The sequence below is a fragment of the Microtus pennsylvanicus genome, chromosome 9, assembly GCF_037038515.1.
Source record: "Microtus pennsylvanicus isolate mMicPen1 chromosome 9, mMicPen1.hap1, whole genome shotgun sequence".
Taxonomy (NCBI): domain Eukaryota; kingdom Metazoa; phylum Chordata; class Mammalia; order Rodentia; family Cricetidae; genus Microtus; species Microtus pennsylvanicus.
In genome coordinates this window covers 103,798,913-103,815,546 of record NC_134587.1, presented here as the reverse complement: position 1 = coordinate 103,815,546, position 16,634 = coordinate 103,798,913, and positions in this window count along the sequence as shown.

Sequence of the window (16,634 nt, the reverse complement as noted above, 5' to 3'; positions counted from 1 at the left end):
TGCTCTGCCATTGCCTGATTGTGAGATGACTTAAATTGCTTTGTTTAAAAGTCTGTGCCTGGGATTCATGCTCTATATCCATTCAGAATTAATTTTTCACACTTTCCATGGCTTTGTTTTCTCAGTAGAACTTACTTGTTACACAATTTAAATGACCTCAAATCCAGCCAAAGGCATTTGTTTTTCACACCACTTTTATATTAGGTTTTGTCATATGACATCTGTCTTGAAAATACCTCGTTACCCTAATAGGTCTCTATAGGAAGGGAGGACCTCTGTGTGTGTTGTTATGATAGGATCTGTATACATTACACAACCAGGAGCACTGGAAACATGCCATTTCTACCCTTCATTATTAATCCTAGTAAATAATTTTCAAATGTCATTTCTTTATGAAAAATATGTCTGATAACTTTTTCTTCCAATGTCTATTAACCAAAGCCCTTGTACTATCTGGATTCATATCATTATTTCCTGACCTGGATTTAAAAGGGAGACAGTTTTTTCATTGCAGTTGACAATGATACTGTTTCCCAAACTCTACCCTAAATTTCAATAGTCCTTGGAGCCCAGGTAAATACTATTCTATATTATTGACTATTCAGGGACTTAGGAATTAATAACTGTATTTTTCATAGTTTCATGTCATTTACAGTTTTTCTATGTTTTAGTTTAGGTATGGGACTCTTAATTCCATACTTTTGTAATCATGTTTTATCCTTGATGTGTAACTGAGCTTACTATGGATGCTAAGTGCATAAGAAACCCTTGCATTATGCTAAATTTATAATTGCATTCAAAAATTAAAATACTGTCTGAAGATAAACAATACTGTGCTAGTTTCAATGAGAATTTGAATAGTTGGTCTACAGCTGGTGGAACTCTGTGGGAAGGATGACAAGTCATGGCCTGGTTGGAGGTGTGTCACTGGGGAGGGGCTTTGAGGCTTTCAATACCTATGCCATATCCAGTTATCTCGTTCTCTGCATTGTGATAGTGTCTCAAGAGCTAAGCTCTCAGTTACTACTCCAGCATCATGTCTGTCTATTCAGCACCATTCTCCCTGCTATCATGGTCATGAACTGTAACCCTCTGGAACTAAAAACCTCCAATAAACTTTTCTATAAGGTGCCTTGGCCATGGTATCTTACCATACCAATAGAAGAGTAACTAAGACAAATAAACATGATGTTTTCACTATTGTGAGCAGTCTTTCTTTGACAATGTGCATCGTATCAAAGAAGTTTTATATATATATATATATATATATATATATCATAAATTGTTGCAGTAACTATCAGGTAGAGTGACGTTGCTTCACTGCCTTTAATGATTATCATCAAAAGAAAGTATGGATTACTAATAACTCATGGGTTGGGCCTTAGGGACTCATTAAAGAGGTGACAGACTTTTCAACAGCCATATGGGTATGCTCTGAGTGGTACACAGACATAATGCAATGTGGCCATTCTGGTATTATTATATTATAATATTATAAATATTATAAGACAAAATTTATGCATACCAGATAAGATCAAGAGCTTGCTTTTAAGTTCACTTCATTCTTAGTCCGGAAGGCATTCAAATATACGTAAAACTTAAAATGTAGCCAGTACAGTACAGGCACCAAGATGAATAACTTTTGATGACCGAAGTTACAAAATAATCCCACACTAGTTCAGAATTACATGTGATAAATGGTTATTTTTTTAGGGGTAGACTCACAGATCACAGTCCTAGATCACAGTCCTCTGCATGAATGGGGAACAGGAACCAAATCTAGCAGCTGGAAGCAAGAGAGCGAGCACATGCTTTAGAGCTGCATGTATGGTATAAGAGACCATGCCAAAGTGGGGAGGTATCTTAAAGACTATTGGCTGAAGGAGCTCCCACATCAAACTTTAAATCACTGAAAGTTATAGATACAATAGAAAGAATCCTAATCACAATTTTGACAAAGTAATTTTAAAAGTAATCAATTCCAAAAGCTTTTAGGAAAAACAATTGATCATAAAATACTTAAAATGTAGAAAAATATATGAGAAATTGTATTTTAAATAAATGTAACCCAGTAATAGCATTGACTTCTAAGTATCTATCATCTAATATATTGAACTTTTGCTTATAATAGTGAAAAAATAAAATAACAAATGTATGTCCATTTAACCATAAACCTGTATTTATCTATGGTTAAATATGATAAGCTCATATCAGAGAATGAAAAAAAATATTTTTTTTTAATATTCATTAGTTCTATAAAATCTTCAAGGTATTAATATTCTACTGGAACCTCCAACTCATTCCTACATGATCCATAAAGCCCCATTCCTGTCTCTCTCTCTCTCCAAACCTCATCCACTCAGAGAGTCTCCAACAAAGAAAAGGCACCAAAAAGCCCAGCTCCACATTTTTTTTTTTTATAATTTTTTTTTTTTTTTTTTTTTTAGAGTGTCCCTTAATGTATTTCCTAATGCTATTTTCTTTTTTTTTTTTTTTATTTTTTTTATTGATAAAAGTAGGATAAAGAAAAGAAAAAAAAACAAATTTCCACCTCCTCCCACCAGCCTCCCATTTCCCTCCCCCTCCTCCCACTCTTCTCCCCCTCCTCCCACTCTTCTCCCCCTCCTCCCACCCCTCTCCCCTTCCCCCCACTCCTCTCCCCCTCCCTTTCCAGTCCAAAGAGCTGTCAGGGTTCCCTGCCCTGTGGTACGTCCTAGGTCCTCCCCCCTCCATCCATATCTAGGAAGGTGAACATCCAGACTGGCTAGGCTCCCACCAAGCCAGCACATTGCGTAGGATCAAAACCGCATGCCATTGTCCTTGGCGTCTCATCAGCCCTCATTGTTCGCCATGTTCCGAGAGTCCAGTTTTATCCCATGCTTTTTCTGGTAACAGTCCAGCTGGCCTTGGTGAGCTCCCAGTAGATCATCTCCACTGTCTCAGTGGGTGGGTGCACTCCTCGTGGTCCCGACATCTTTGCTCATGTTCTCACTCCTCCTGCTCCTCATTGGGACCTTGGGAGCTCAGTCTAGTGCTCCAGTGTGGGTCTCTGTCTCTATCTCCATCCATTGCCAGATGCAAGTTCTAGGATGATATGCAATATATTCGTCAGTATTGCTCTAGGGTAGGGTCATTTCAGGTTCCCTATCCTCAGCTGCCCAGGGAACTAACTGGGGACCTCAGCTTGGGCACCTGGGAGCCCCTCTAGGGTCAAGTCTCCTGCCCACCCTAAAGTGGGTCCCTTAACTAAGAATTGTGGTTCCGTGCTCCCCTATCCAACCTTCCTTTATCCCGATCCTCCTGTTTCCCCAAGTCCACCCTCCTACCCTTCTACCTTTTCTCTCCCCATCTCCCCTAACCCCCATCCCACCCCACCCCCAAGATCCCACTTTCCCCCCCGGCAATTTTGTCTACTTCCCTTATCCAAGAGGATAACTATATGTTTTTCCTTGGGTTCACCTTCTTACTTAGCTTCTTTAGATTCGCCTATTGTAGACTCCGTGAACCCTATTTATGGCTAGAAACCAATTATGAGTGAGTACATCCCATGTTCGTCTTTTTGGGCCTGGGATACCTCACTCAGGATAGTGTTTTCTATTTCCATCCATTTGCATGCAAAATTCGAGAAGTCATTGTTTTTTACCGCAGCGTAGTACTCTAGTGTGTATATATTCCATACTTTCTTCATCCATTCTTCCATTGAAGGGCATCTAGGTTGTTTCCAGGTTCTGGCTATTACAAATAATACTGCTATGAACATAGTTGAACAAATGCTTTTGACATGTGATAGAGCATCTCTTGGGTAAATTCCCAAGAGTGGTATTGCTGGGTCCAGGGGTAGGTTGATCCCGAATTTCCGGAGAAACCGAAACACTGACTTCCACAGTGGTTGCACAAGATTGCATTCCCACCAGCAATGGATGAGGGTACCCCTTCCTCCACAGCCTCTCCAGCAAAGGCTATCCTTGGTGTTTTTGACTTTAGCCAATCTTACAGGTGTAAGATGATATCTCAAAGTTGTTTTGATTTGCATTTCCCTGATCGCTAAGGAGGTTGAGCATGACCTTAAGTGTCTTTTGGCCATTTGAACTTCTTCTGTTGAGAATTCTCTGTTCAGTTCAGCGCCCCATTTTTTAATTGGGTTAATTAGCCTTTTAAAGTCTAGTTTCTTGAGTTCTCTATATATTTTGGAGATCAGACCTTTGTCTGTTGTGGGGTTGGTGAAGATCTTCTCCCAGTCAGTAGGTTGCCTTTGTGTCTTAGTGACAGTGTCCTTTGCTTTACAGAAGCTTCTCAGTTTTAGTAGGTCCCATTTATTCAATGTTGCCCTTAATGTCTGTGCTTCTGGGGTTATACCTAAGAAGCGATCGCCTGTGCCCATCTGTTGTAGGGTATTGCCCACTTTCTCTTCTATCAGATTCAGTGTTTTCGGGCTGATATTGAGGTCTTTAATCCATTTGGACTTGAGTTTTGTGCACGGTGATAGATATGGGTCTATTTTCATTCTTCTACAGGTTGACATCCAGTTGTGCCAGCACCATTTGTTGAAGATGCTTTCTTTCTTCCAATGTAAACTTTTAGCTCCTTTATCGAAAATGAGGTGTTCATAGGTTTGTGGGATAAAGTCCGGGTCTTCTATACGATTCCATTGGTCGACTTCTCTGTTTTTATGCCAGTACCACCCTGTTTTCATTACTGTAGCTCTGTAATAGAGTTTGAAGTCAGGGATGGTAATGCCTCCAGAAGATCCTTTATTGTATAGGATTGTTTTGGCTATCCTGGGTTTTTTGTTTTTCCATATAAAGTTGATTATTGTCCTCTCCAGATCTGTGAAGAATTTTGATGGGATCTTGATGGGGATTGCATTGAATCTATAAATTGCCTTTGGTAGAATTGCCATTTTTACTATGTTGATCCTCCCAATCCAAGAGCAAGGGATGTCCATCCATTTTTTGGTATCCTCTTCAATTTCTTTCTTCAATGCCTTAAAGTTCTTGTCAAATAGATCTTTCACTTCCTTGGTTAGATTTACCCCAAGATATTTTATGCTGTTTGTGGCTATCGTGAATGGAGAAGCTTCTCTGATTTCCCTCTCTGCTTCCATATCCTTTGAGTATAGGAGGGCGACTGATTTTTTGGAGTTGATCTTGTATCCTGCCACATTACTAAAGCTGTTTATCAGCTGTAAAAGTTCTTTGGTGGAATTTTGGGGGTCGCTTATGTACACTATCATATCATCTGCGAATAACGAAAGTTTAACTTCTTCATTTCCAATTCGAATCCCCTTGATCCCATTATGCTGTCTTATTGCTATTGCTAGAACTTCCAGCACTATATTGAAGAGGTATGGCGAAAGTGGGCAGCCTTGTCGTGTTCCTGAGTTAAGCGGGATGGCTTTGAGTTTCTCTCCATTTAATTTGATGTTAGCTGTCGGCTTGCTGTATATAGCTTTTATTATATTTAGGTATGACCCTTGTATCCCTAATCTCTCCAAGACTTTTAACATAAATGGATGTTGAATTTTGTCAAATGCTTTTTCAGCATCTAATGAAATGATCATATGGTTTTTTTCTTTCAGTTTATTTATATGATGGATTACATTGATAGATTTTCGTATGTTGAACCAGCCCTGCATCTCAGGAATGAAGCCTACTTGGTCATAATGGATAATTTTTCGGATGTGTTCTTGGATTCGGTTTGCCAGTATTTTGTTGAGGATTTTTGCGTCGATATTCATGAGTGAGATCGGCCTGTAATTCTCTTTCCTGGTTGAGTCTTTGTGTGGTTTTGGTATCAGAGTAACTGTAGCTTCATAAAAGGAATTTGGTAATGACCCTTCTGTTTCTATATTGTGGAATACATTGAGGAGTATAGGTATTAGGTCTTCTTGGAAGTTCTGGTAGAATTCCGCATTGAAACCATCTGGCCCTGGGCTTTTTTTGGTTGGGAGGTTTTTGATAACAGCTTCTAGTTCTTCGCGACTGACAGGTCTGTTTAGCTTGTTCACCTGGTCCTGATTTAATTTTGGTAAATCGTATTTATCTAAGAAAGTGTCCATTTCTTTTACATTTTCCAGTTTAGTGGCATACAAGCTTTTGTAGTAAGATCTAATGACTCTCTGAATTTCCTCTGTGTTTGTGGTTATGACCCCCCTTTCATTTCTGATCTTATTAATTTGCAAATTTTCTCTCTGCCGTTTGATTAGTTTGGATAGGGGTTTGTCAATCTTGTTGATTTTTTCCAGGAACCAGCTTCTTGATTCATTGATTCTTTGGATTGTTTTTTGTGTTTCTATTTTGTTGATTTCAGCCCTCAGTTTGATTATTTCCAGTCTTCTACTCCTCCTAGGTGAGTCTGCTTCTTTTTTTTCTAGAGCTTTCAGGTGGGCTGTTAAGTCTCCAATATGTGCTTTCTCTGTTTTCTTTAAGTGGGCACTTAGTGCTATGAACTTTCCTCTCAGGACTGCTTTCATAGTGTCCCATAAGTTCGAGTATGTTGTTTCTTTATTTTCATTGAATTCAAGGAAGACTTTAATTTCTTTCTTTATTTCCTCCTTAATCCAGGTATGGTTCAGTAGTTGACTGTTCAGTTTCCATGAGTTTGTAGGCTTTCTGGGGGTAGCATTGTTGTTGAATTCTAACTTTAATCCATGGTGGTCTGATAAGACACAGGTGGTTAGTAATATTTTTTTGTAGCTGTGTAAGTTAGCTTTGTTACCAAGTATGTGGTCAATTTTCGAGAAGGTACCATGAGCTGCAGAGAAAAAGGTATATTCTTTCCTCTTTGGGTGGAATGTTCTATAGATGTCTGTTAAGTCCATTTGCTTCATTACCTCCATTAATTCTCTAATTTCTCTGTTAGGTTTCTGTCTGATTGACCTGTCCATTGGTGAAAGAGGAGTGTTGAAGTCTCCTACTATTAGTGTGTGCGGTTTGATGGCTGCCTTGAATTTTAGCAATGTTTCTTTTACATACGTGGGTGCTTTTATATTAGGGGCATAGATATTCAGGATTGAGATTTCTTCCTGATGAATTTTTCCTGTTATGAGTATAAAATGTCCCTCTCCATCTCTTTTGATTGATTTAAGTTTGAAGTCAACTTTGTTAGAAATTAGTATGGCCACACCTGCTTGTTTCTTAGGTCCATTTGCTTGATAGGCCTTTTCCCAGCCCTTTACTCTGAGTAGGTGCCTGTCTTTGTGGTTGAGGTGTGTTTCTTGTAGACAGCAGAATGTTGGATCCTGTTTTCGTATCCAGTCTCTTAGCCTGTGCCTTTTTATAGGTGAGTTGAGTCCATTGACATTAAGTGATATTAATGACCAGTGGTTGTTAACTCCGGTCACTTTTTAAGTAGTAGGGTTTGTGTGTTTCCCTTCTTTGAGTTGCGCTGGTGAAGGGTCTCTAGATGTCTGAGTTATTGAGGTCTCTGTTGGACTCCTTGGTTAGTGATTTTCCTTCTATTATTTTCTGTAAGGCTGGATTTGTGGCTACGTATTGCTTAAATTTGTTTTTATCCTGGAAAATTTTGTTTTCTCCATTTATGGTGAACGAAAGCTTGGCTGGATATAGTAGTCTGGGCTTGCATCCATGGTCTCTTAGTTTTTGCAGTACATCTATCCAGGACCTTCTGGCTTTCATGGTTTCCATAGAGAAGTCAGGTGTAAGTCTAATAGGTTTACCTTTATAAGTAAGTTGGCCTTTTTCCTTTGCGGCTCTTAATATTCTTTCTTTATTCTGTATATTTTGTGTTTTGATTATTATATGGCGAGGGGATGTTTTTTTTTGATCCAGCCTATTTGGGGTTCTGTATGCCTCTTGAACCTTCATAGGTACATCCTTCTTCAGGTTGGGAAAGTTTTCTTCTATAATTTTGTTAAGTATATTTTCTGGACCGTTGAGCTGCACTTCTTCTCCTTCTTCTACTCCAATAATTCTTAGGTTTGGTCTTTTTATTGTGTCCCATATTTCCTGAATGTTTTGTGATGAGAGTTTGTTGGACTTGCTGTTTTCTTTGATCAGTGCGTTTATTTTCTCTATGTTATCCTCAGACTCTGAGATTCTTTCTTCTATCTCTTGTATTCTGCTGGTTATGCTTGTTTCTGTAGTCTCTATTCGTTTACCTAGATTTTCCATGTCCAGCCGGCCCTCTGTTTGTGTTTTCTTCTTTGCCTCCATTTCATTTTTCAAATCATGAACTGTTTCCATTATCTGCTTGATTGTTTTTCCTTGCTTTCCTAGGGTATCATTCACTGATTTACTCAATTCCTCGAACTTTCTGTTATACTTCTCATCCATTTCTATAAGGGCGTTTTTTATATGCTGTTTAAGGGTGTCAATCACTGTCATGAAGTCAGTTTTTTCTCCTTCTTCATGATTAAGGTGTTCATGTCCTCCTGTTGTGAGGTCGCTGGCTTCTGGTGGTTTCGTGTTGTTTTTCAGATTGTTGGGTGAATTCTTGCATTGGCGTCTCCCCATCTCTTCCTTCCAATATTCTCCTATGGATCTTCTTTTACAGGATCAGGTCTTCTTGCCAACTGATGTACCTTCCAAGTGATGTCACTCCCCCGTGATGTTTCTCCTGGAGTCCAGTTCCGATCTCCTTGCTGCTTGGTTAGCTTGCAAACAAAGGCCCACCCTGCTTGCTGCAGGCAGGTTATGGAGACAAAGGAGCTACCACCTTCCCCTTTGCACTCACCTTCGGGTTCAGTCCCAGCGCCCAGGCAGGCTGAACAGGGAGGCACTCTGCCCCAAGAAGGGAGGGATGGAGGGAGACAGAGGGTAGGGGGATCTGGATGTAAGCTGGATGGGATAGGAAGAGAGAGGAGGAACCGGGCAGTGTAGCCCTGTAGGTTGATCAGGAAGTGTAGGCGGGCTGTTCCCGGGTGCCACAGCACTCACTCACCACAATGATGTCTCACTAGGTGCCCTGATCGAAACTCCGTGCTGCTTGGTTCACTCGCAGACAAAGGGCCCACCCTGCTTGCTGCAGGCGGGCTATGGGGACAAAGAAGCCCCCGAGCTCCCCTTTACCCTACGCTTGGGGTTAGGACCCAGCGCCCAAGCAGGCTGAGCACTAGGCGCTCTGCCACCAGGGAAGGGAGGGGGGAGAGAAACAGAGGGTGGGGGGATCTGGATGTAAGCTGGATGGGATAGGAAGAGAGAGGAGGTACCGGGCAGTGTAGCCCTGTAGGTTGATCAGGAAGTGTAGGCGGGCTGTTCCCGGGTGCCACAGCACTCACTCACCACAATGATGTCTCACTAGGTGCCCTGATCGAAACTCCGTGCTGCTTGGTTCGCTCGCAGACAAAGGGCCCACCCTGCTTGCTGCAGGCGGGCTATGGGGACAAAGAAGCCCCCGAGCTCCCCTTTACCCTACGCTTGGGGTTAGGACCCAGCGCCCAAGCAGGCTGAGCACTAGGCGCTCTGCCACCAGGGAAGGGAGGGGGGAGAGAAACAGAGGGTGGGGGGATCTGGATGTAAGCTGGATGGGATAGGAAGAGAGAGGAGGTACCGGGCAGTGTAGCCCTGTAGGTTGATCAGGAAGTGTAGGCGGGCTGTTCCCGGGTGCCACAGCACTCACTCACCACAATGATGTCTCACTAGGTGCCCTGATCGAAACTCCGTGCTGCTTGGTTCGCTCGCAGACAAAGGGCCCACCCTGCTTGCTGCAGGCGGGCTATGGGGACAAAGAAGCCCCCGAGCTCCCCTTTACCCTACGCTTGGGGTTAGGACCCAGCGCCCAAGCAGGCTGAGCACTAGGCGCTCTGCCACCAGGGAAGGGAGGGGGGAGAGAAACAGAGGGTGGGGGGATCTGGATGTAAGCTGGATGGGATAGGAAGAGAGAGGAGGTACCGGGCAGTGTAGCCCTGTAGGTTGATCAGGAAGTGTAGGCGGGCTGTTCCCGGGTGCCACAGCACTCACTCACCACAATGATGTCTCACTAGGTGCCCTGATCGAAACTCCGTGCTGCTTGGTTCGCTTGCAGACAAAGGGCCCACCCTGCTTGCTGCAGGCGGGCTATGGGGACAAAGAAGCCCCCGAGCTCCCCTTTACCCTACGCTTGGGGTTAGGACCCAGCGCCCAAGCAGGCTGAGCACTAGGCGCTCTGCCACCAGGGAAGGGAGGGGGGAGAGAAACAGAGGGTGGGGGGATCTGGATGTAAGCTGGATGAGATAGGAAGAGAGAGGAGGTCCCAGCTCCACATTTTTGATGACTCTTGCAACTTGCTGCTCTGTTGCCACCAGCAGCCCAAATCCCCACTTAAACATTCAGTTTTTCACCATACTTGGGCACAAACCCAGCTTGTAACAAACACGTCGTCATCCCTCTCCTATAACCTAGAGAGTTTCCCTGCTTTAGTTAGGGGTGCAACTTCTCTAGCCTTCATCTCTGGGACTGGGGAACTCACCCAGGAGTTGCTTTGCTCAAATACGGTTTCAATTCAGTTTGATATGGCTTACTGTGTCACCAGAAAAAACCTAATATTGGGGGACAGAAAACCTATTAATTATCGCCTTGTTAAAATAGTTCCAAAGTAATACATACAAGTGTAATAATATTAGTGTAAAAATCACTATGCAAAAGAACCTGAAAACACTGATAAGAGAATTAAAGCAAAAGCAAAGATAAAAGGATTTGTTTATTGACAAGTAACAATCATAGGTCGATCACACGGATGAGCGATGAGTGGCGTCTTTCCACCAGTGCGACAGCTGGAGCTAGTTTCTCCAACTGGGTTTCCTTTTCAGAATGAATCCCACGTCCTTTGTTAAAGCCTTTCCACTATTCAAGGTTGGGAAGCTGCCTTGGCACTGGTGTATGTGATTCATTACTTGGACTACTGTTCATAGATGCGCATGGTCCCTTCCGTCATTCTGAACATCAGCGTGGGAACCGGAGCCAGTTTCTCTGTGACAAGCTTTGCAGTTTGTCACAGCGTGAACTATGGGAGGGTGGCTAAAGACATCCCTAGGAGTGCTCTCAGCACGAGATCCAAGAGAAGTTGCTTCCTTGTTGGTGCCAGATTCACTTCTGCATCTGATCCAAGAGAGATGCCGTTTACCCACCGTCATTTTAGTTATGATTTCCTGGGAAACAGAGTCAGTAAGGGTTTAAAATCCAGGTAGCCTATAAATCATATATATATAAAAGTAGAGTCAATGGTGTTAGTTACATATCTGAGACATATTCTGGGCAGTGCTGACAAAACTTTACCAGCTGTGGCATGTTTTTAAGCATACGTATTATAATGCCTCAAATAATTGAAGCGTGTGTTTTGATTACATGTGTTAAGACTGCTGTTACTACAGAACATGGGGAAATTTTAACTTGATAGCCGAGCTCTGAGGCTGATCCTTGCTTATAAAACATGGGTGACTCACTAGTGAAGTGAGACTGTCAGATACTAATTAACCCTGAGACCTACCTTTCTTTCTTTCTTTCTTTCTTTCTTTCTTTCTTTCTTTCTTTCTTTCTTTCCTTTTTTTCCTCTTTCTTTCTTTCTTTCTTTCTTTTTCTTTCGTTTTTTCTTTTTCTTTTTCTCTTCTTTTTTAACTTTTTCTTTTTTTTGAGACAGGTGTTCTCTGTGTAACAGCCCTGGCTATGTAGACCAGGCTGGCCTCGAATTCATAGAGATCTGCCTTCCTCTGCCTCTCAGGAATTAAAGGTGTGAGCCACCACTGCCTGGCAACCCTGATACTATTAAACTGGATTTCACTCTAGTTACCTCAGTGAAATCCTCTGGATTATCTTTTTAAAGTTATTGCAATCCTTTAGAATAACCACTTTAAAGATTTTCCTATATAGTACTAATTTGTCATTCAGAGTTAATCATATAACAAAAATAAATAGGTAGATGATTACATTTAAAATGTTCTCCTTATGTAATAGAAGTTACTTAGCGGGGAGTTACATGTCACAGATGACGTATGCAAAGGGACAGTAGCTCACATGAGCATGTGGCTCTGGCAGGTCCTGCCCTTCTCTCCCATTCCTGCCACCTTGCTAAAAATCCTTAGATTATATTCCTAAAGCTAGCCACCAAGGTCTCTTTCCTTATTTGGACACTTCCTCTTCCTAAGGTTGACGACCAAGGCCCAGTGATCAAAAGCGCCTTTGACTCACCTAATTAACATGCCCAATTAAAATTAAACATCACATCCTAACACAGGGTTTCCCTTCACCTGTGTGGCCTGCCATTTTCCCATGTGCCACATTTGTCTCCCCTTTATCCTGAGGCAGTCCTTTGTCCTCCCAAGGCAAATATCCCTGCCTGCCTTCCCTTGTTCCCTCCTTTCTCCTTTGTCCCCCATCTCCTTTACCACGGCATCCTAGCCCATTCTAACACAGACCTCCCCTTTTCCTCTTCATAAAATTTCTGCCTAGGTCAGGAAACGGTCATTTTACCTTTTTTTTTTTTTTTTACTGCTTAATAAAGTGTCTCTCTGTGAAAACAGGTGTTTGAACAGAGTTCTTACCTAGTCTGGGGTCTGTGCAGGGGTTCCCTTCAGCATGTCTAATCTGGGATACAATATTCAGTCCTTTCTCTTTTTTTTGCCTTAAAATATACAAATATTTCTCCATGGTCCTAGGTTGTGATATCAGAATAAGACTACAGAATTTATTTTGAACGCCCTGAAAATGATTAGATTTGGGCCATTAGTAACTCTAGTTTCTAAAATTTCACTTACTTGTTTCTAATGTAGAATTGATCCCTTGGAATTTCTTCCTCATCAAAATCTATTATAAATGTCATATTCTTCCAGAGCCTGAGCCAAGACAATGGTCAAATAGTAAGAACGTGACTAAATTTATACCAGTCTTAAAAATCTCACCTTCTTTCTCACAATGACTGGTAAATGTGGCACATCCTGATCTAATTAAAACACTTAGGTTTAACGGGAGAGAGCGGTAGTTGTGGTCACCAAGCACGGACCTACCAATGCCGTGTGGTCTACAATAGATACCAACAATCACTCAGGTCTCTGGTTCTACTTTAGGCAGCGCCAGTAGCCCTGCCTCTTTCTGTATTAACTCAACGCTTTTAGTATGAAGGCTAAACTCCTACAGCAAAGAGAACCAAAATGTAGAGACTCGAGAGAAATGCCACCAAGATGCTTGAGACACAGACTGACAGACACCTGCAATTATCCACAAAAGAAACCTTAGTGGAATCTTGAAAATATGAGAATTAGGCAAAGCCACTTGCATGTTCTACAGAACAGAAGAAAAGCCCTTCTTGACAGCATAGACGAATGATCTTACTGGAATAGCACCAGACTTCGGCCCCACTCCGGCGCTCTCCCCACACCGAGAGAGAAAAGAGCTGGTATAGGAACATCTGCAGAAAGAAAATCCACGAGGAAAAGAGAGCACCTGACTTCAAGCTTTAAAATGTCAATGTTGTAAGCATGGAGTACAGACTACGGTATCCTAAACAGGAATACACACAAACACACACACACACACACACACACACACACACACACACGCACACACACACACCAAACAAATTGCCTAGATTAGGCAATTGGAAAGTCCATAAATTGCAGCACCAAAGATGCAAAACGTGGCAGTGGGAGTGGTACAGATGTGGAGAATACTTTTTCTTTCCAATTTCAGTTATCAATATTGACATGATATTCATTTAAAATAAAATATTATTCCCAGCACTCGGGAGGCAGAGGCAGGCGGATTTCTGTGAGTTCGAGGCCAGCCTGGTCTAGAAGAGCTAGTTCCAGGAGAGGAACCAAAAAAAGCTACGGAGAAACCCTGTCTCAAAAAATCAAAATAAAAAAAATAATAAAATATTATAACCTAAGATGTTTTAGTGAGCCCCATGATAAACACAAAATAAAATCTCAAAGTAAACACACTAAAAAATTTAGTACACTAAAATTAAAAATCAGGGGATTTAAAAGTGTTAAAGCAAAGGCATTGTATATACAATGTTGTGAGTCTATAAATCAGCTAGGAAACAGAAACCAAGTTGCAGTAGTCTGAACCTATCAATTGCTGCCTTGAATTCAAGTGAATTAAATTCTCCATTTGAAAGAAATATAGCGGCAAGTTGGGAAAACAAAATCCCAACTAAGCAAACCAAAAAAAAAAAAAAGATAAGACCCAACTTTCTTTGCCTATAGCAGACTCGTGACACATGTAAAGGCATGTGGAAAACTAAGCAGACTCATCACGCATGTAAGGACACTTGGAAAACTGTGTGGAATCGCCACAGGAAAGAACATGTGAAAAACTAAGCAGACTAAGGACATGTAGAAAACTGAACATATTGGAAGAAGTATGAGCTCATGGAAACCAACAGAAAATACAATTAGCCACGAACCTGCCAGATAAAACAGACATCAAGTCAAAAGCTATAAAAACAATCATGAGTGACCTTTATTTAAGGAGATAAATATACTGGGAATCAACAACAATGGGAAATGTATATATATCCAATATTTTAGCACCTAGGCACAGGAAGCACATATTAATAGATTTAAAGAGACACAGGCTGCCATACTGTAAAAATAGAGGAAGGCAGCAACTACTTTTAGCCATTGGCAGATAGATCATCCAATAGAAAAATCAATGAAGAAATATGGATTTAAACTGCACTTTAACCAAAGAAATATGCCAGACATCTGCAGTATTCATCGTCTACCCAATAGAGACATTGTACAAAATCTTCTCAACTCTACGTGAACGTTCTCTAGACTAGATCATATTTGCTAAAACACAGCATTAACAATTAAAAACAAAATCTTTTTACTAGGGCAACAGAATGAAACCAGTAACATAAAAATACCTGGAAACTGTAATTATGTAGAAACTAAACATGTTCCAGAAGACAAATAAAACAAGAAAGAATTTAAAGGTCCCCTTGAGACAAAAGAAATAGGGCCGTGCTAGACTGAAGATTATCTGAAAACACAAAAGCAGTAAGTTCTATGACAAAGTTTACAATGGGTTGCATCAGAAAAGCAGAATTCGTGTGAACTTCACAGAATTTCTTCAGAAACCATATGCAAGAACAAACCAAAACCAACCTCAGAATAAGGTAAGGGATAATACAGAGTGAGGAAGAAAGAAATGAAATCGAGTGTTTAAACAATACAAAATAAAAGTGGAATGAAGAGTTATTTTTTTGGAAAACTACGAGAAACTGATGGGTTTTTAGATGAAAGCTTACAGTGGATGAGAGTAAGACAGAGGGCTGGAGGGAGAGGACTGAGAATTGCACCAACCAGCAATTCCAATGATGCTGACCTGATTTTCTCCAGCAGAGAATATGAAATGCACCTCCAGCCTCATAAGCAGCACTCTTTTTTCTGGACCTGCTTTTGATGTTCTGTTCTTCAACACCAAATGCCTGCTGCCCCGGAGTGGGTCTTCCTATCTTTTCCTCCTTCAAGCTAAGCTCTTGAATTTTGTTTGAATACTGTTTCCTATTGGTTTTCCCTTGTCCCTTCTCTCTTTGGGGATGGGGAACAGAGAATGCCAACACTGGGCAGGGCTTCTCCTTCAGTTACTTCATTCTTCAGATCTTCTTGTGAGAAAAAAAAATACACATTGGACTAAAGAGGTGAATGACTGGCAAAGATGTCAGTGTTATAGATGAAGCGCTCAACTCTTTAGGTCACGAGCCTTGAATTGTTTATTCATCAGCCTCGTGATTGTCCCTGAGGGCGCTGTGAATTGGGTTGATGTTTAAGTGGTGACTAGAAAACTAGACACCCTAGTTACTCATAAAATAAGTAAAACATACTCCGTAAAACAAAAGTTAACTATCCGTACTAGTGCTCATGGGTCAAGCTAACACATAAATAAAATAACCAGGCAGCCCATGTTCAGAGATGGAAAGAACATCACTCCTAACTGGGGGATATATATTACACCTTGCAACTCTACCACCAAGAAAATCTAATGTCTAGTATACTTTTTTGTTTTTACATGGGTGATTTGGAAGTTTTCCAGCTTTGAGTGGGTCCCAAGGAAGAAAAGTCCTCTATGGTAGATCCAGACTTCAGTTAAGATAATCCCATCACTTAGACCACTTGATATCCAGCCCTGTAATACTGAAGCTACCAGCGAAAATGAAATACCTCATCTGGGACCTTCTGGTGAAGTGATCATGGGACAACACCTGGAATTCTGAAGGAAAACTTTTCCATTTGCAGGGAAGATCTGTGTACCTTTGAGAAACTCTTCCTGCCATGTTCCTGGACTATGTAGGATTCCACTATGTATGCTGTGAATATGTTTTATTACCATTAGCCAATAAAAGAAGCATCTTTGGCCTATGACAGGGCAGAGTATAGCTAGGCAGGAAAACTAAACTGAATGAAGGGAGGAAAAAAAGCAGAGTCAGGCAGATACCATGTAGCTACCCCAAAAGCAAGATGTAAGGTAACAAACCATGAGCCTTGTGGTAAAATATAAAATATTATAAATGGGTTAATTTAAGATGTAAGAGCTAGCTAGGAATATGCCATTAGCCAAACAGTGTTGTAATTAATAAAGCTTTTGTGTGATTATTGGGATCTCAGTGGCTGGGAAATGAAAGCCCGGTCTCCCTTTTCACTGAACAGTGGTAAAAACAGAACAAGAGTGTGTTTCATGCATCTGTAACATTTG